This window comes from Aythya ferina (genome assembly GCF_964211825.1).
Source record: "Aythya ferina genome assembly, chromosome: 21".
Lineage (NCBI taxonomy): Eukaryota > Metazoa > Chordata > Aves > Anseriformes > Anatidae > Aythya > Aythya ferina.
The window spans coordinates 6,909,720-6,930,245 of NC_140319.1; the positions used below are offsets into that span (position 1 = coordinate 6,909,720).

Genomic DNA, 20,526 nt, shown 5'->3' on the forward strand with positions numbered 1-20,526 from the left:
CGTTCCCATTCTGGTAGCATTGAGTGTTCCACTGGGCACCTCTCCCTGACCTGTGCCACCCACACCATGTTAAAAATAAAAATCTTGCTTGTGCCTAGCGCTCCTGTGAGCTGTAATTAATCACTGTGTGGACTAGCAGCGAGGCAGTGACCTTGGATTGCCTCTCTCAAGTGCAGTGGAGGAATTTCCCTCCCCACGTCCTCTAGAGCATGGATGCGCAGCCCATGCTCGGTGTGTTTTTGTTCAACGTGCCACGTGCGCAATCTGTTCGCTGGAGCAGGGCTGCTGAACGCTGCCTGTGGTGCTCACCGCAGCTCCCTTCACATCCCGGGCTCCGGGGGAAGCTGCAGCAGCACGGCCACAAAGGCAGCACGAGCCTGTGCCAGGCTCGTGCTGCTCAGGTGCAAGCAGGGAACGCTCCAGGTGTTGGCAGGAAAAGCACCAAGGGGCTCTGGCTTTTAAGATAAGGAGCCAGGAGCGGTGTGATTACTTCCCATCAGGTTAGAAGATAAAAACAGCATTTTCTCTGCCAAGGCAGCTGAAGGCATCTGGGCTCTCCAATCAAGCTGCCCTAGGGAGCTGCTCTCGGCCTCAGGTGGGTGCGGGCGGCCCCGGGGTGCTGGGGACGTGCTCGGCAGTGGGTCGGGGTTGCTGCTCCTGGAGGCTGCTTGCTCCCAGCCCAGCTCATCTGCATTTCGCCAAGAAAGTCTCCTGGCATCTCCTGGCTCCATTTTCACCCTCCAGCCTGGCGCAGAGGGTTTTAGTGAAATTGCTCCTGATTGCTCCTGCTCTGGAGTGAGGAGAGAATCAGCTCCGGCGTGCCCTGTGCTCGGCACCACGACTGCTCCTGCAAGGTAACAGTGTGGTTTGGCTGGGTGAGGGGCTCTGCCGTCTCCGATCAATAGGTTTAAATTAAGTTTCAAGCCGTTGGGGTGGAAGTTATGAAAGTCAAGAAATTGCTCAAAAAAACGTGAGTCAGCTGGAGCTCTCTCCCCACTGGCCTCCAATCTGGGGAGCTGAGGCTGCGGCACCAGAGTCCCCCACGCAGCTTTCAAGCGTCCAGCCCTGCTGCTAATTACCTTGTCCAAAAGCTCCCAAGTCATTAAGTGCATCACTTCCAAAAAATCCTTAATTACTGGAGGAGCACACGTAGGGCAGACTGTGTCAGGCAGCCATCCCATAATATTAATTCCCTTGGTGCTACACATCACGCCAAGTTCTAAGATCCTTTGACCATAAGGACACCTAATCGCCCTTTTACTCAGCCCATCTCTGTCCCCTGCTGGGTCACCCTGCAGGCCCTGAGAGGCACTGAGCTGTTTGCCACGCTGCAGTGGGGAAAGGAGAGTGCTGGGCTTGAAACAGTGGGAGCTGCACGCTTGGTCTTGGGGGAAAAAAAAGGGAAAAAATCAGATATACCATTAAAAACCAAAGCTGAGCAGAAACTTCCCATGAGAAAGCTTTTAGCACCTTCCCAGGAGTGTTACAGGTGATATTTGCATGAAGAAGGGCCCTGTTCCCTGCAGATATCCTGCAGGAGGAGGAGGCTGGGCAGAGGCTGAGCGCCGCATGCAGCGGGGGTCTGTGGAGAGGGTGGGTGGGTGGTGGGGGGCATCCGAGCATCCCTCAGGCTGGAAACAGGCAGCGAGACCCCCGGCTCTGGGCTGGTTCTGCCCCAGCCCAAACTTTAAAAAAAAAAGCATTGTTTTCCCCTTTATGGGGTTGAAATGGAGACTGCTTGAGAAAACCCTAATTGAACAAAAGATCACCGTAATATTTGCTGGGAGCTTGCCAGTGTTGTAATAAGACATTACTGGGTATCTTTATTAGTTAAAATGGGTATTTAGCTTCTCTGCCAAATTGAAAGATGATAGACTTGTTTGAAAATGGCACTGCAACATCAAGCAAACGTCCTCCAATCTGCTAACGAGCTTTCGCCGGGTGTAGGACAGCCGCTCACATTGCCTGCAGCCGCGGGAAGCGTGGGGGATGCCAGGGGGGTCCCTGGGTCCTGTGTGCCAGGCAGGTGGGGAGGGCACGGGGGAGCCTTCCTCTGCCTGTGCCCTCATCCTCCCCTCTGCTGCCAGCACCCCTCTGATGTGCTGCTCCTTTCAGGAGGTGCATTTGCCAGATTCGTGGCCGGGTTCTTGTGGGGGGGCAGAGGGGAGAGGCACAAAGCGCAGCGGCACCTGCGTCGCTTCAGGTGCTGTTGTGGTGTCACCGGCTGCTGCACAGCGCGCTTCACGGAGCACTGCAGGCGATGACATCCCGAGACATAATTTCATTATCAATTAATCGATGACACATGGAGGGACAGTGACATGATGAATTTATTGCGATACGGTCTCTGCTCCGGGTGCTGAGTGCAGCTGGCAGGGCTGCCAAAGGCCTGGGATGACCGGCGTGCTGATGGCACGCTGTGCAGAAACGCCACTTCACCAGCTCCATAAACCCCTGCCAATGCCCCGAAAAGCCTGGCAGGGCTGGAAGAGGGATGCAGAGAAGTCTGGGCTGTCCGAGCAGCTCGGTGCATGCACCCGCAGCCCTTGGTGTCTCTTCTGTGGGAGCGATGCTCCTGCCACAGCACAGTGGGGCTGGCAGAAGCCGTCCCTGGAAATCAGCAGGTGGGGAGCTGCTGGCATCAGTGTTTAAGGGAGTAGTGCAAGAACTTTAAGACTCAGAGAGAAATCTGCAAGAGCAACTCTCAAAAATGTGGGATGCCACGGCAGTTGCACAGCCACAGAGCTCCGGAGCCCAGGTGCCCCTCGAGGAGCATCCCTGGGGCTGCTGCAGCTGGGGCCCGGCCGGGCCCCTCCGCCCGCCCTGCCAAAGGAAAGGTGCTGCTCTGAACAGATTTTCCACATCAGGAATCAGAGAAATTAGGTGTTATAATGTGTTGCCCTGGCATTTCCATCTGGAATTGTTGTGATTTTCAAGTCTGAAATGAGTTTTTATTTTCAAATGCATTATTCATTTTCTTTAAAAGGTCAAAATCCAAGTGAAACGCTTTAATTCACCTGAGACGAATTTATTCGGTTTTGTCTTTGGCAGGCAGGCAATAAATCAGCTCCCCTGGCACTGGGGGTGCCAGGCAGCTGGGGTGGCCACAGGGTGCAGCACCCACACAGCGCCCGGCCCCGCTCAGACCTCAGAGAGATTAAGCACGTGAGAAAGTGAGGAAAGCTCCTGGGAGCCTCTGGCTGTTGTTCACAAAGATTATCTCAATGCTTCCCTGTGATCTGCGGGACCGCTGGCCTCCAGCCCTGCTGTGCTTCTGCTCCCCCCGAGCCACGCCGGCACCGAGCCAGCGGTGCCTCGCAGCATTGGCAGCCTTCGCTGAGAAAACTTCGAATGCTTCTCGCCTTGTTAGAGAGACGGTTTCTGGAAAACTGTACAGGTTTACTCCAGGGAGTCCTTGGGCTTCCTGGAGAAGAAATATTTGCTGGCAGTAATTATATATTAGCTTAAAGGCAACCAAATTATTCCTGCAGTGACAGAGCATGATGGGCACGGTCAGCATTGCTTCCAGCTCCGAGTCGGGATGCTCAGCAAGGGAGCAGGCAAAGGGGGAAACGACATCAGTTGTGGCCCAATTCACTTCCCTGCATGGAGAGCTGCAGCTAAGCTCCCGAAAAGAAAAATGGTTTAATCCAAAAAGGGCCATGCCAGGATGGCTGCAGAGCTGAAGGAAACTGGGTTTCCCTGTGGGCACCTGCAGGGCGAAGCGAGCAGAAGCTGAGCTCTCGGGGGAAGCAGCTCCAGGGTCAAGGTGCAGGGAAAGCACCCTTGCGACAGGGAGGCCCTGGACCTTTTCTGCCTGGCTTCTCCGAAGTTTATCTGCAAGAATCATTTATTTTCCTGTTTGAGAAGGGGAAAGAAAGGTGCTTCTGACAGGACATGGACCCTCAGTCCCTGAGGATGTGGTACCCAGGACCAGTTGATCCTTGGTGTCTGAAGCTGGGGGATGTGATTCATGGCTCTCTTTCTCCAGAAGGAATAAGCTGAATAAGCTCAGGAATATTTATTAGGTCAATTGCGATTCAGTCTTGTCGCCTAGAAGTTTGTGCCCTCTACTTCTCTAAAGTGAGGTGTAAAATGTTCTTCTGCAGAGAAAAATCCCTTTTTGGTTATTAACATTTAACTCAAATATGGGGAAGCAGTCCCAACATCTGAATTCGGAAGGTTTATTCCCCATTTCTCCCACACATCTTCCTGAAAGCATAACAGCAACTTGATAAAAAACTGATTTAATGGTTACAAAACCTGGAGATAAAACTACTCTTAATGGATTTCTTTAAGATCAAGGCTGTCAAATACCGGGCTCAAAATCCTTTATACAACAAGAGCAACTATATTAAGTGCACTCAATCAAAACCAGGCTGAAGGTTCTATAAATGAAACAATGGCTGTAGGAAACGCATTTTATTAGCATCTCCAGGAGAAAGGAGGACTGGCAGCAGAGATGGAAAGCCCCAGAACTGCCTGCCGTGGTACTCCAATCCATCCATCCTAGATGAATTGGAGTACGGCTTTTTCCAGGCACATCCTCACTCCCTGACCAGGTCCTGTTCAGCAGGGGTGTGGGAGGCCTCCAGTTAGCTCCGGTACGAAATGTTGTAGTGGTGGTGCCGAGGTGTGGATGTGGTCCCCGGGTGGGGACAGCCCTCGGTCTGCTGCCCTGAGCTGTCAGCAGCACAGAAACACATCTCATTCTGCCTGGTTTTGGCATTGTGTGACGTGAGATGTCACATCTCCCTTCCAGAGGATCTGTCCCCAGCCCTGTGCACTGGCTGGGGCTGCCCCTGCGTCGTGCCAGGCCAGGCGGTGAGGTCCTGGGCTTGCTCCGTGCACGTGGCACGCATCTTGGTAGGCAGAACAACACATAAATGCAGATTAATTTTAATAATTATTCACAGCTGCATTGTGAGGAATTGGTAGTATTTACAGGCTGATGGCTGCTTTTAAATCATTTCCCTTCTCTCCGTCCCCTCTTGACACTTGATGAAGAACCGATGCTCTGTGTTCATTTACCTACCGCCTCATTGTGCAGAGGTGGGAAGCAGAGTCCCTGCTAGTGAAGGCCGACAGCATCCAGTATTTACACGGCTTCAGATACCCTTAAACTTTTAAAGTGATCTGTATCAGTGTAATTAAGTGCACTGCTGCCCAGACTGCTTTCACTGCTGCAGCAGCTCTTGGGTGGACGGTGACGAAGGCTCAGCACAGAGAGGGACCAGAAGTTTTGGCCTCTTGGTGGGGATTTCGGTGTGCACATCCCTTCCTCAATGCTCCGAGCAGATTTGGTAGGGCTGGGTGAGACATACAAATGAGCAAAGCACTAACAATCATCACTTTAAAAATATGATTAATCTTAATTTAGCCTAGCTAATCATAAACCTGGGAAGGTTCCAGGCCAAATTTCAAGGAGCTCAGAACAACACGTTAGGGAACGGGGCTTCGGCTGCTGCGGGCTGCCAGTCACAGAGTGCAGGGTGATGCTTTGGCCACAGGGTGATGTGCTGCTGGTGTGCCAGGCTTGGGTAAACCCTGGGTTTTATGATAAAGCAACGAAGGATGGCCTGCAGGGAAGCTCTGATGAATTTCTCAGCTCTGCCACTGGCTTCTTAAGTGACCTTAAGCAAATTGCTTGAGCTCTCCGGTTCTAAATGTCCTTCAATCTGTCTTGTCCACTTACTCTCAAGCACTGAGGAGCGTTGGTGCCTTGCTGTGTGCCCAGGGACTGCTCTCCCAGCCGGTCCGCATGCCGGCAGCGGGGCGAGCTGCTCTCACCCAGTCCATCCACAAGAATTGCCACCAGCCAGTGGGAATAAAGGATTAGCAATGGGGAGGCAGCAGGAGCTTCCATCTGTGCTGCCTTGCACCCTTCCCCGGGTGTTATCCCGGAGGGTGCCAGCACTCCCCCAGAGAGCAGGATTGTGCAGCGGGCACGGCAGCAGCAGGGCTCCGTCTGGCACGCATCCGCGGGACTGCCTGAGAACCAGGTTCTGCTGGTTTCGTTTTCCTTTGGATCCCAGATTAATACCTGATTTGCACCTTTCCTCTGGCTTATTACCCCCCTTGCTCACTCGTTAGATGTTCAAGTGAAAATGTACAAGTTTATCTTTTAAGACTTATCCCGGGGATGTTATTTTTCCCTCCTGCAATAAGACCTATTCATTAGCTTTTGTAAATATATTCAGCTGGTGGTGGATGCATAAGGAGAGTGGACTGTGCCAGAAGGTATGGCTTATAAAATGTCACACAGATCTTATCTTGGGGGAAAAATACTTCAATAATTAAATTAAATGAAAAGTCCTGGAATAAAAGCCTTGGAGGCTGCGGCCTTCTGTTTATCTCCAAAATACAAATAGAATGGGAAATGGGGAAGGAAGATGCCAGAAGACTATGCCAGGTCTCAGCTATTTTTACTGTGCATTTCCATATGTCACGGAGTATTTTGTACTCTCAGGCTTTTTATTTTCTCTGTAAAGCAAGGTGTTTCCCTTCCGTAGAAAGCCTAGACCTGCAGTTATACTGAAAAGCACAGCTCTGTGCAAATAGCCCGAGTGGCTGCTAGCAGTACTTGAAGCGCTGCCAGCCGGGAGGAATCCTGCTCCGAGAGCATCTCTGCCCTGTTCCTCGGGACGATGTGCCCTGCCAGGTCCTGGTGCTGTGTCCCTCGGGAGGATGTCCCCATCCCTCGCTGCCGTGTGCATGGCAGGGCAGGTGCAGGAGGAGCTGGGTTTGGGGCAGAGCGGTGTGTTTCTTGCCCCCGTGGCTCCAGCTGGGCACCGCACGTGGGCCAAGGCAGGCGCCGTCTCCAGAGGCACCGGGGGCAGCAGCGGCTCCCACGCCTCGCCGCAGCGGTGAGCATCACAGCCTCTCTTTTATGGCTGGAAATCTCTTCACATCTCCAGTGAGTCACCTTTTCCCATCTGAAACAATGTCATCCAGGCTCTCTGTAACAGCCGTGCCCTACTGTTAAACTTGCTTTGCTGAAGGAAGGCTGTAAAGCAGAATTGATCATAAAAGCAGTCCTCCGCCTTTATTGCTGCTTTATACTCCCTTTGGGACAGAGGCTAAAATTTACATCTGCTGCTGTGGGATAAGCAATCCCGAGGATTATTTGCTGACAGCTCTTCTGCAGGGCGGTGTTTGCCCCCAAACCTGAGACCTATTTATTGAGAACAGCTGTTGTCAGGGGTCTTGCTGGCTGGAGGGCCAGAGGCCAGGGGTCTCCGCAGGGTGCTGGGCATGGGACCCCTGCAGCTTGCAGGCAGCGGTGGGGTTTGGTTTGACCGGCCCCAGTGGGCAGCCGTGCTGAACTGTGCCCGCGTGTGCCATCTGCCCGCTCGCTTCATATTAGCGAACAAATTCAGGAAAATCAAAGGCTCTTCATAGATAATTTGCCTACAGAAAAGAGGGGCTAAATTAATAAAATAAATCATTTGCTGCGACTGGCTCGCCCTGCTCCGCGCAGTGCCTTTCAGTAGCAGGTTTTTAAGCCTAATCGTATCAGATACTCTTTTGGCACCCATTTTCTAAGAAACATCCCACCCCTGCTGGTTCTTAATGCGTCTAATCTCCTGTTGATTATTCCCAGGGTCTCAGCCAAATAAGCACTTCAAATTAAAGCTTTCCCTGCAGCTCGGGCTCGGGTTTCCATGGAGATCAAAGCGGGTGCTGCTTCCTCGCCGCTTCCTCCAAGCCGATGGAGGGAACAGTCCTGGGGTGGTCCCGAGGGGCTGGGGGCACCCCTTGGCTCCTCACCCAGCCCTGCTGCTCCTCGTGTGCGTCCCCCAGGTCACCGCTTGTCCCCAGGGCCACCTCTGCTCTACTCCCACCACGCTGGGCTCAGCCCATGTCCGTGGCCGTGCCGGGAGCTGCGTCCGTGTGATGGAGCTGAGGCCGGCGTGATGAATGCAGCTCGCTCCCCGGTCAGCTTTGGATGGGTTCCCGGGACCTCTCCTTGTTACCGGTGTCTGCACCTTGTGAAAAATAGCGTCTCCTCTCCTGGCTATATGTTTCCTTGTCATTGCCGGTGCCCGTTATTTCAATGTATCACCAGGCACCAGTATATCACTCGCTTTTTATTTCCTTTGTACACATATGTCTGGAACAGGCTTTCAGTTAAGTTATTCCCACAAGTCCGAGCCGATCCGTGCCGGCTCCAAGGAGCTCTGCAAGCAGGAGGGCTTATCTTCAGGTGGGGACTGGTCCAGCACTTCAGCACTTTCTCTCGAGGAGAATCAGGTTTAGTCATATGTAGTGCCTTTATTTAAGCTATGAATCATCTTCACGGACTGAAAATGGGTTTCCTGGGTGTCTGTGCATTGAGCGAAGCCACGTGGCCCACGCCGTGCCCCTGGAGCATGGCACGCGGTGTCGTGTTGTGGCAGCAGCAGTGCCCTTGCGAGTGCACGCGCCCGAGCTAGCAAATAGCTGTAAGATCTAAGAGATGATAGTAATTACAGGAACAAAATAGTTATTAATGTACTAATTTACTTGGGAGCCAGACTTTATGTAATTACACTCCAGAATCAAGATAAGGTTAATGCATTTACCTTCCTGGGTATTTATAGACATTTTAAATCACTCCTCTCGAGCCGTGAGAAGTACCCGTGCGCAGCCTGGACAGGCAGAGCCCAGGCGGACCCACAGTGCCTGCTCGCGGCCCCTTTCAAGCACCTGAACGGTGTCACCGAGGATATTCCTCCTGGTGTCACATCGGGGGAAGAGGCAAGCTGCAGAAGGTCAAAGTCGCTCTAAAAATACATATATGCGCGCGTGCATTTTTGGGTTCTTCTCTTCATTATTCGACACGTATGCTGCTGCTTAAAAGGCAGAAGAGGCTGAGATTGAACACAGGTAACCTTTAAGTCCAAGAGAAGGGTTTAATAAGGTTACATTAGGCCTTAAGGACCCCTTGACATGCCGTTGGCTTGGCCTTTTCATAATTTACAAGGAAATAAATTTGTAAGTTATTGTTGGAAGCCCCATAGTTCACCCTTCTCTTCAGATCTTTGCGGTGGGGAAATCAGATAGAAACAGAATTCTGCCAAAGAGAAACCAATGAAGCCCAGAAAATTTGAAATAATTTCCTTAAAAATCGATGTGGAGATTTATTTCTCTATTTAAATGGGGAGGAAAGACGGTTCTGGGCTATACGTTAGGCCTATTTAACCGCATCGTGTAAAACCATTTTTACAACAAACATAAGTTTGAGTTATGTATGTTATTTTTTCTAACTGTTTGCACATGGCTGAATTTCATTATGACAGAAGTGACTAACTGTGTAAGGTTATGCAAATGAAATACTTAATTAAGTAGGAGCCATCTGAAATAAATTCTAGCTCTGCGAAGTGCCCTCTGTTTTTCCTCTGAGTCTGGATGGCTCCTGAGCACCAGCTCCCAGCTGGGAAATGCTCTTCCCGAGAGGATGGCCCCGTGCTCCCACTGGTGATTTTGGAGAGGTGGCATCACCACGGCCACCGGTTGGAGCATCCCCTAGGCTGTCCCCGCCTGTCCCCTCCAGCAAGGTGCTCTGCTGGGCCGCCTACTGCTCTCCTTTCTCCAGACCCCATTAATCACCCTCAAAGGTACCTCATACATTATCAGGCCCAGATGTTTCCCACTGTATGCTACAAATGTTAATTATCTCCTAATTACTTATTAGCAGAGGCTGGGCTGGCACAGATCACGGGCAAAAAAACAGCCAAGTGCATTCAGAGCCTTGGATGGCCACGCCAGCCAGCAGCTCCTTCTGGCAGGGAGCTCACTGGAGTTTCTTGTTAGTTCCCCTCCCTGCTTCTAAATATTTACCGAGGATTATGGATGGGATAAAAGCACCTTGATGTGCAGCAGCAGCAGGTGGATGGCTGTAGCTCATTAAGGTGGCTGTTTGCAGCCGGCCGGGCGGAGCAGAGCAGGGCTTATAAAAGCCCAAATTAGCATCCCCTCCCTGGCAGCTCTGAGAGCAGTCCTGCAAGGTTGTGGGCACACCGGGCTCTGCAGTCACAGTGAAGGTCAGAAAGGGGCAGCAGGGTCTGGCTGCACCCTGGTGGCCCCCAGGGTGGAGGTGTCCCGTGGGGATGCAGGGTGCAGCAGCACGGAGCCAGCAGAGACCTGGCTTGTGCCATTAACTCTAAGCCTGATGTGTTCGGACTGCTGGTGGTGACTGATAGATACTTTATTGGGGGATTTGTCATTATCTGTGAAGATTAAAACCTGACAGGCTCAAATGATACTAGAAGCTGAGGGTCTGAAGGTTTACTTGGATGGAGTCTGTTTTGTGTGTGGCAAATGGTAACGTATTTCTTCTTGGCACCGTGGTTTTATTGATCTCTGTGTAATACACAGGGCTTTGTGCATTTAATTCCATCAAGTGAAGAAGATGGATTGGCATGTGGTCACCTTTAGGCTAGCAGCACGTTGCTTTATCCAAATAAGCATCAGCTGTGTCGCTGCCTTGCCTGGGTGTTCGCTAACTGCTCCGCCTGTCACTGGCAGGCAAGGGGCCCTGAAAGCAATGCGGGGACAGCACAAATAGTTGTTTCAGAGCAGCAATGATTTCTCCCTACTGCAATTAGATACAGAGAGACACGCAGCTTTATTCTCAGTATGATACTAGTAAGAACTAGCAACTGGGAAGGTACCTTTAGCATGGGGCTGGGCGCACTGGGGCTTGGAGCAGCCCCGTGGGTGCTCGCCTCTTGGCAGGATGCTGCGTGTGCAGGGAAATCCTCTGTGGCTCCTGCTGTCCACCCTTGGCACATGGGCTCCAGCCCACGTCCTCAGGCTCCTGTGCACAGCAGCACCCTCGCTCTTCTCCTTGCTCCTTTTCCAAGGTTGTGGCTTCCTCTGGGATGAGCACAGCAAACCCTCGGTTTCTCCATCTCCACGCCCGCTCTGTGCAATCCCTTTGTGCCCCCAATTTTGCCCTTCAGCAGTAGTTGGCAGCCCCGTGCTGACTTGCAGTGGTGCGTGAAGAGCAGCGGGAGGCTGGGAGCAGCAGTGGCCTGCAGGAGAGCTGTCACCACACCAGCAGTCAGGGAAAGGAACGGGCGAAGGATCGGCTCCTGGCTGCCTCCACGTGTGCGCCCTTGTGGGAAAGGAGCGGGCAGCGGGGGGCACGGCCGTAGCCAAGCCCTGTAAATCCCCAGGGTCTGCGAGCTGCAACATCACCTGCACTTCATCCTTGTAGAAGAGCTCTGGAATCTTCCCGTGCTCCCTCTGTTCACATCAAACTGCCTGCAGCTGCAGGATGATCCGCTGGGGAGGCAGCTTGTTGGCGCTCCAGCTGCGAGAGGCTGGGGCTGATAATCTGCCAGCCTCCGAACTTGTTTACAGCCGTGTAAGTCAGGATTAACTCCGTGAGAGATGTGCCGTGATAAAAAAATCAATGTAAGAAAGTGAAAAGGAACTCAGGGCCACGTGTCTGCTGGCAGGAGCTCGGGTGCGAGGGGGCCCAGGCTGTGCTAACGCCGGCAGCAGGTCTGGATCCCGCCAGCGCTCCACGGCATTAACTCCGAACACACGCAGAAGTGTTGCAGGCTTGGGTAATCTTGTCCAGGGGTTTTCTGCTGGTTTGCTTGATAATTTCACAAATAACCATTTTCCATGAAATATTGGTTCTCTTTCAGCATGAAGAGACTGTTTTATTTCAATCTGTAGAAGAGAATGATGAAATCCATTACATCCGATACTCTGAAAACATCTACAGCACAGCTTTGGTGAGCTCATATTTTTTTCCTTGAGACTGATAACTTGGGGGCTTCAGGCTTTTGTAGAATATTTAATCTTCTAAAGTGCCACATAATTTAGATAAAAAGAGGCTTTGTAAATTTCTGCCTTTTTTTTTTTTTTCTTTAGTGCTTTTAAGATCCAGCTTCAGTGAGCAGCTGCTGAGTCGGTCGTGGTGCGGGGAGATAGGGACAGAGCCCCCCCAGCAGGGTTCTGGGTGCATGTGCCAGAATGCCTCACATGGAGCAGGGTGAGGAGCTCTCCAAAGTGCCCCAGCTCTGACCCAAAATGCAGATTGGGGGAAAAAAACAGGAGAAGAGACCCTCAGAGTGGTCGTTCCCCAGGTAGGTTTTGTGCCTGTGGCTGGATTTCAGTGTCCCCTGGGGTGAAAACACGGCATTTGGGAACTCCCTGAATAGCGGTGCTTGGTCCATCACTGCTTTGCTTGATCTTCTGTTCTAAACAGCTGAGGGTGATGTGCACAATGCTGCCCGCCTTTGCTTCTCCAGATCAATTAATGTGTAGCTGGCAATTGCAGACTCATTTCACTTCTGATGCTTGTTTTTGAGTCATCTTGTTAAGAGAAGATACCGATTCTAATTGCTCATGGTAATTGTGATGATGCCTGTCCCAGTAGCACTGACCTAATTTTCATCCAGGCCGGGATGCCAAGAAGGTATTTTTTTTTTCTCATGTGCTTACAACGAGACAATGTTCTGAAATAACACCGCTGTGAGGATGGTTCCCTCCCCTCCCCTGCCTGCTCCCACATCAGGCGGCTGCAGAGGGGTTCAAAGCCTCCAGCTGGATGGATGAAAACCAAACCAACCCCAAAACAACAGCAAAAGAAGAAATGGAAGGCTTAGGAAGGGAGCTGGGAGAGTTAATTGGGGTGGGGACTATTCTTGCTTAGCTGTTAATTTGAATGTGGCTCCGCACAGATGGGAGTGGAGCAGCCAAGCTGCCATGAAGCTCCCTTTGAAGCTCACTTAGCATTTTTTGCGTGCTAAGAAAAATATAATCCTGCTGGCAGTTAATGGAATATTTGTTAAATATATTACTCTTTTCCTGATGCGCGGAATTTGGCGTTCTTCCTCTTTTCTCCCCCTTCTCCCCTTTACAACGTTGCCTCGTTTTCTTTGCCCTCTGGAGGTCCTTGTGTTTAATTGCTCTGAATGCTGCCGTGTGCTGTGCCCGCACGGGGCACTGCACCAGCACCGCGAGGCTGCTCAGCACCCTGCCTGGGCAGCCCCAAGGCTCAAAGCCCAGGCACCCCAGTTTGAAGCACTCCTCCTGTCCAGCTCAGAGCAATGTGGGTGCTGCTGACCCCCCCTTGCCGTGCGGGTACCCCCAGTGCTCCCAGTACACCGCGGGGAGCCCCGGCGATTCCTGCTGCCTGCCAGACAGAGGGCGTGTGTGCCAGCACTGACATGTGGGAAGAAGCCACTGCTGACCTACTTTATTTCTAACAAAATTGGTCTGGAAGTCTAAATATTCTCCCTGGAGTCTGTCACATTAGATCTTCCTCGTTATTTTGGGTTCTGAGCTAGCCCACCCCCCCCAACGCGCACAGGCTCTGTTTCACTGTAGGGCTGACCCTGCGTGGACTGTGGAGGGCTCATTTGCAAAACAAGCACCATTCAGGGAGCAAAGCAGGCAGCTCTTTTAATTTACTTTTCTTGCTATTCCACAGGATTCCCAAGAGTGAAATTGGAAGGGCTTAAATTGTGGAAATGGCTTGTTTGGTGAAGTTACAGCCCTAAATTGAAGCCATCTGTGATGCCGTGCAGTTTCTGCCATCCAGTACATTCCCAAGCTGTCCGCTGTGCTAAATCATCTCCCCATGGCAGACTTGCTCGTATTGCTGCTCTCCCTGTCCGTAGCTGGTGTTAAGCAGGCGAAGGGCAGTGCAGCAGCAGGGATGGTAGGTGCGAGTAGGTTGGGGATGTCTTGGGTACTTGAAGGTGGCTGGTTTGGTTGAAATGGGGCAAATATTAAAAGGGGGAGGGGAACAGCACTTCTGTGGAAGTTCAGAGGCTTTTATCAAATGGCAGTGTTGACTGACAGCTTGGGTGGTGACTTTGAAAAGCAAAAAATCCCCTTTGCCTTTCACACTGCGCTCTGTACCAAGCTCACTGCTGCTAATGGAGCCCTTCCCATCAGGAAAATGCACCGGTTGGAAACCCCAAGCCCAAACAATCTTCCAGGAAAATTTTGAAATAGATTAATCAAGGAGTAATTTTCTGTTTTTGAAGCAATTACTGAGGTTTGTGAGCGAGCCTCTATTCAAGGTGATAGGAAACTGTTGGCTGCGTGGCAGTGGCTCTGTCCCTCCCTGCCTCAGGACAGCAGCGGGCGCACCTCGGGGTGCTTGGGACAGGAGCTGAGGCAGCTGGAGGGGGGCTTTGGTTCTGCAGAAGCTGTAGAAACTGATGGAAGAAAACTTAATCCTGGAAAAACTTAAATGTAGGCTGTACATTAGCAGTAGTTATAGTTCAGGGACTTCTACATCAAACAGCGCCTTTACAAATTGCTTTGCTACTCCTACAGACAAGTTTTTCCTTTCCCTTTTATGTGTTCATAGGAAGGGAATTTACCAGCTGTTGGCAACCCACATCAGATCATCATTTTGAACGAGTTACTCAGGATATCATTAGAGATCCTCAACATATGGACGAGAGGAAAAAAATAGCTTTAAGACATTGTCTTAAAAGGATGCTAACGCAGGTGCGCTTATCCCGGGTCACTTTGGGAAAACACGAGAGTGGCTCTGCACTGGTACCCAGCCGGTTCCTGTTGCTGCCCCAAAGCCATCGTCTGAGTGGAGGAATGCAAGGAGAAGCAGAGACGCAGCTCTCAGCGTGCACAGCTCCCTAAAAAGGGTTGGAAATGCTGAAAACCCACAGCCTGCCCTGTTTCCATGGCAACAGGAGGATGCATCCAAAAGGACAAAGTTTGAAACACTCCCACAGATGAGCTGGGATTTTGTTTTTGTAACTCAATTATATATTATTGTATCTTGTGGCTATAATTTTAATAGATTTCTAAACTTCTTACAAATGTTTTACAGGTTTATTTTTACCTCTCTCTGGTGCAAAAAAAAAAAAAAATCAAATTAGAGGAAGTCAAAAAAAAAAAACAACAAAAAGTTGGGAGTCAAATGTCAGTGCATCTTTGATCTCCTCATCACGTAGCTCCGGTTGTATCTGTTTAGAAGCACCAGATTTGCATATTCATGTCCCTTAATTTGCTCTTTGGATGCGGAAATCTAATAATTAGTGAAGAAAATGTTTCTGTGCAGAGGGAAACCCTGGTTATGCAACAGATGCATTAAGAAAAATAATCAGACATAACTGTCCATCCCCGAGAAAAGGCTGTCTGTAATTAAAAGCTTAGCAAAGACACAAAAAATCACTTCTGTGCATATCTGGGGCCCTCATGGAGGTGGTGGTGGGGCTGGTGCCCCCGGCGTCTGCCCCTTTCTCAGGGCTGGGAGCAGCCGTGGGGCTGGAGATGGACGGCTGGATGTGCAGCCGCTGTGAACAGCTAAGCTGTCAAGTGATAAATCCCTTATGTTCACCCTTAATTAAATTTCTTTTAGAAGCACAATAGCTCGCTTTTATGTCTGCCATTTATCAACAATTAAAGTTATTGGCATGGCTGTTGGCAGTGCGATCGATGGCGAGGCAGCAGCGAGGCTCACGGTGCAACGGTGGTGGGGACGAGCAGTTGGCACCCACATCCCCCTGTCCCTCGTCCCCAGGGACCCGTGTGTGTGCCAGCACCCTGTGCTCAGCCACCCCCAGAAACAATGGAGCTGCAGCTGGGGATCCCAAGCAGCAGGGCCATGGATTGCTGCCCGACCCCTTGCCATAGCCCGGGGGAGAGCTCTGCTTGGGGAGCCCCCAGCTGCAGCTCAGTGGCATTGACCCCCTCGCTTCTGGCTTGCAGCAGTTCGTAACTCCAAAACGTATACGTGAGAGCACGCTCAGCTTGAAAACATGTGGCTGATTTTCCCTTTCAGCGTCTGGGGTGATCTTCCCATTTGGTGTGTCAAGAGCTGTAATTACGTATATTGTTGTCAAAATGATAAAGACTGGCAGTTTAAGACTGCTGCCTGGAGGTGAGAGCCACGGGGTGCGAGAGCTGCTCCTCCCTGCTGTGTGAGCCAATGATGCCCGTGCGCGGCACCAGGCTGCTGGTAAACCCCCCAAATCAGAGGAGCTGCTCACACTTACAGCCTGTTTCTTGCTTTTCTCCTGCAGTTCTCTGCCTCTTCCCTCCCAGTTTGTAGAATAAGCCCCACAAAGGCTGCAACAAGCAACTTTCACCCCATTGAATTCAAAGGTTTTCTCCGCTCCCTGGGAATGCCGTCCTGCGTCTTCAGGACTGACAATTAAAATCCCCTTTAAGTGGCTTTGAGAAGGAAAAGACAGCAAGCAGCTGTGGAGAGGGGCAGGCAGGCTGGCTGCAGCAGGTGCAGGAGGAAGAAGAGGAGGAGGAAGGATGGCAGAGGCCTGCGTGACCCTGAGCAGCACCCCGGTCCAGCAAGGAACCTTGGCACAGAGCCCCCTAAATGGGGGGGTGCTGGGTGCTGGCCATGCCGAGACCACGGTTAATTAAGAAGGTGAGCACACGGAGGAAAGCTGCGCCCCTCGTTCGGCTGGAGCAGCAGTAGGGAAGTAATGCCACCAGCTCCGTGACGTGGTTGGGAGCAGTTGGTACAAACACGCCTTGGTGCTGTGCAGCAGCTGACAGCCGGCCGGTGCCGCGCCGCGCGGGGGATTTGCGGCGCAGCAGCCAGCCGGGGAGGAAATTAAAGCTGCGTACCTGCTATCAGTCAGCGGCAGGCTGGGAGCCGGCTCGGCCTGCCAAGCTAATGCACTTGGCCTTTTTTCCTCCTCCACGCATTGATTTTCAGTCCTGTGAACAAAGGCATCATTTATGTCCTTTGGTCCCACACGCGGCCACCCCGCCGCTGCCCGCGCTGGCTCCGGCACCGCACCGGCACCCACGGGAACGCAGCAAGGCTCGGGGCTGCTCACCACGGCTGGGGAGCTGCAGAGGCTTTTAAAAGCATGTAAAACAGTGCAATCCTGTGTCGGGAACTGCAACACAGCAGGCAGCTTTTCTCCCAGCCTTCAGAAGGAAAATGCAGGAGTAAAATGTTAAAATATGCAATTGGAGGAGAAAAACGGTAACGAGCATGGTGGGCACCTGTGAACGGCTGCAGAGGAGCAGCGAGGGGTTGGGACAGGCAAGAGGCAGCTGCTGCCCCCAGGAGACCCCTCTGGCAGCCCCGGTGTTGCTGTGCTGGCCAGCTAGCCCCCGCTATGTGCAGCTCACAGTTGAGCTTGTCCAAGGACTAGGAAAAGAAATCCTCGTTTCCGCAGCTGCTTTTGGGCATTGATTTGGTGCCTGGCATCAGAAAAATCAGAGCATCATTCAGGTAGGAAAAGACCTCCTAGATCATCTGGTCCAACCGTTCCCCTACCACCAATGCCACCACTGAACCATGTCCCCAAGCACCACGTCCAACCTCTCCTTGAACACCCCCAGGGACAGGGACTCCACCACCTCCCTGGGCAACCCGTCCCAATGCCTGACTACCAGTCTCTGCTCCAAGTAGCCTCCTGCGAGCATTCCCCCTGAAAAGTGCCCTGCGCTGCCTCGAGTTTACCATCCTGATAAATATTGTATGGCTCTTAAATAACAAAACGCTACACAGCCTTTAAATGTGTCGGATGGCTCCTTAGCCTCCAGTGCTTTAACACTAGACGGTTTATCATCACTAATTCCTTTGGTAATTATGGTAATAACAATAATCATGGAAAGCTCGTTTAGCTTTAATGCGGGTGTAGAAGGTGCTTTTCCATGCAAACTGCTCTTGGGTGAGCAGTGGTTGGTACAGCAAGTCCCTGACGGCAGGGCCAGGCAGGAGCAGCACAGTGGGATTAGGGCAGGAGCATCGCAGTGGGATTAGGGCAGGAGCATCGCAGTTGGATTAGGGCAGGAGCACGGCTTCTGCCCCATTCCTGGCCTTGGGGGAGGAGGGTTTGTGAGGGTCACGCTGAGCTCTGCTCGCTTCATCGCAGCACGCCTTATCTCCTCGGCGCATCCTGTGCCTGTGCCTTTACAAGCACCCCGAGCACTTCATCAGAGAGGTATTTTTTTTAACAAGTGAGGCAGGGGAGCATGGAGTTGGGGCTGTGTTTGGCTGTGTAATGTTCATTTCATGCTCCGCAAGCAGTTACCGTATTTAAATTGCAAATATTAGTAATGCTGTCAGACTTCAAGGGTGAATGTGACTTATTCATCCCAGCATGATTTGAGTTAAAATGCATAACTGGATTTCAAGCAGACAAGTTACATTTTATTGAAAAAAAAAAAAAAAAAAAGATAGTGTATGTATTAATGAAATTGCTCCAGATTGATTATTTCTCTTTTTTTTGAGTGGTTCATCAGGGAAACAATTCTAATTCCTTAATAGATAGAGACAGGGAACTGTCATTTACATTTTGTCTTGCGAGGCAAAAACCGGCAGGTACATGGGTACCATCAGGGCCCTGTAACAAGAGCTCATGGGTCGGTTTCCACCAGACGTGGCTGTTGCTGTTAAGCTCTGGTTTGGGATTTGGAAACTGGGATTAAAGTGCTTGCAGACTCGTGGCTGGGAGCCAGCTGCTTGGTGCTGGGGGTGATGAGGCAGCGGCGTATGGCAGCGACTGTGGCTTCTGACCTCTGCACCAAGCAGCGAACCAGCTGAGGGATGGAAACATTTGAACCAGAAATTCCAAATTTCACTGAAGGTCGGCAATTTCAGCCCAACTTCTGGGATTTGGTCTGAACTGTAACATCAGAGCTAAGCCTATTGGACTAAATTATCTATCCTTAACATCAGCTCCCGTTAAAAAAATATATTTAAAAAAACCTTTTGCTTTCTTTTCTTTCTGCTAATACATTTAAACTAAATTATATGATTAAAAATGTTAAAAGTTTAATCGTCTCCCCTATTGTGCCAAAGTTCAAAAGGAACATTTATCAGTCTCAAGTTTAGACTGCAATTTATATGTGCAGCTGAAAGCTTTTTAATTCACTCAACAGGAAACAATGAGCACAGTTGATTAAATTTGAGCTGGTAATTTATTCACAAACGTCAGCATTTCAAACACTGTAAGAAAGTTTGCAACCATGGGGCTGCAGAAGACGATGCTGAGCTTCCAGCAGCAGCTGGTGCAGTGATGCCAAAGGCATCAGGGCAGGGCAGAAATCTGCAGGGTGGGGAAGGGGCTGGCGGTGCTTCCCCCGTTGTGGCTGTAAGAAGCAGATCGGAGGGGCTGGACACCGTAATCCCGCCCCATACTGAGGTTTGCAATATTTGGATTAGGCCCAAGAAATTGCTGTACATGTTGGAGACTGGGAGCTGTTTGCCTCTGGACGCTCATGCTGCAGACCCACCCAGACAGACATATTATTTCCTTCTGTGTGTATGTGGGTTACAGCAAAAACCTGCTGCAGGAGCTCACGCCTGCTATTTAGCATGGATTCGTTCCAGGCGGTCCCTCCCCCGGAATAAGTTTAATTGGTAGCTAGTAAAGTTCCTAACAGATCTGGTGCCGTATTTTTAAATTAAAGGAAGAACGCTCTGTCACAGCTTCCCCACCCCACACAAAGCTATTCCTTGTCCCGGCAGAGCTGTGAGGCATGGGGGGACCAACCTTGCCCACAGCCCCTGCTGTCAGCTCTGCCCCGGGGGCTTGGTTGGACCAAAGTGGTGGCTAACATTACTGCCTCATGCCCTGTGCTTCACCCACTGTCCTCTATTCAAAAAGCTCTGCTCACAAAACGTGCAAGTGTATTAATAGCATTTGAGAAATTTTAGCAGATTTTGCAATAAAATTTTACAGTGTATTTTTGAATTATTAACCCTCAGCCTTACCCTTAAAACCCCTTTTTATCCTTCATTACAAATGCACTCAGCTCGGCCACATGCATTACGTTTACGCTCACCATACAGTCTTTCTTTCCCCTGCACATTCCTTTTTATTGTCCAATAAAGAAAAGGTCAAAACCAACATAATGAAGCTCCTGGTACCGCTGCATAAAACCACTCCACCACCAGTAATTAGGGGGCTGGTACCAAGAACGCTCAACAAACACCCTTACAAAAGTATTTCGACAGCAAGTTATGGTATTTTAAGGAGCAAGGCTTTTAAGGGCAGGCCCTTAAAAATGTGTGCCAATAAAAAAAGAGCACTGGTGCCCCGCATGCATGCCACGAGCTGTGTTGTGGGGCTGGTGGTGAGGCTGCCTGGGGACCTGTGGCCCCTCCAGGGGCTCTCCGACCATGCCAGTCCCCAGAGGGCTTTTCTATCCTGCTCCTAAGGAGTTTAATGGGCTTCTGGTGGCATCTCCATTAGAATTTGCTAGTTATTTTTGGTGAAAGGGAAAGGCAGCTGTGGATTTATGAGAGCTTCCATCTCCTGAAGCGCATTTGTGCCTGTGGATGGGGAGTGAAGGGCAACCACAGCAAGACAGGGATGGAGCACCCAAGGAGATCTCAGCTCAGCATGAGGGGTCTGCAGCACCGGGGCTGCCAAAATCCCTTTGGGACCTGGTGGTCCTGGCTCCAGCCCCCCCAGCAGGGCAGCACCGGCTCCTCGCCTCACTTCTGGTTAACACGACACAGAAGCTCCTTCCATTACCCACAGCCAGCCCTATCCTGCCTGCTTAAATGCCACTGAATCTGCTCGTGTGCCAGGGAGCTGGATACTCGTTTCAGCA

General features: G+C 51.1%; 1 long non-coding RNA gene across 5 annotated transcripts; it reads left to right on the forward strand.

The window, feature by feature from the left end:
* The first annotated feature begins 466 nt into the window (after nucleotides 1-466).
* LOC311422405 lies at nucleotides 467-14,857 on the forward strand. Of its 5 annotated transcripts, none has more exons than XR_014685317.1 (5): nucleotides 9,884-10,025; nucleotides 11,643-11,732; nucleotides 11,872-12,086; nucleotides 13,436-13,666; nucleotides 14,327-14,857. It is a non-coding gene; the product is annotated as an uncharacterized lncRNA (long non-coding RNA). The 5 variants fall into 5 exon arrangements; XR_014685319.1 differs by lacking the exon at nucleotides 11,872-12,086 and adding an exon at nucleotides 10,848-11,150 and having other exon boundaries at nucleotides 9,891-10,025; XR_014685316.1 differs by lacking the exons at nucleotides 9,884-10,025; nucleotides 11,872-12,086 and adding an exon at nucleotides 467-595.
* The last annotated feature ends 5,669 nt before the right edge of the window (nucleotides 14,858-20,526 follow it).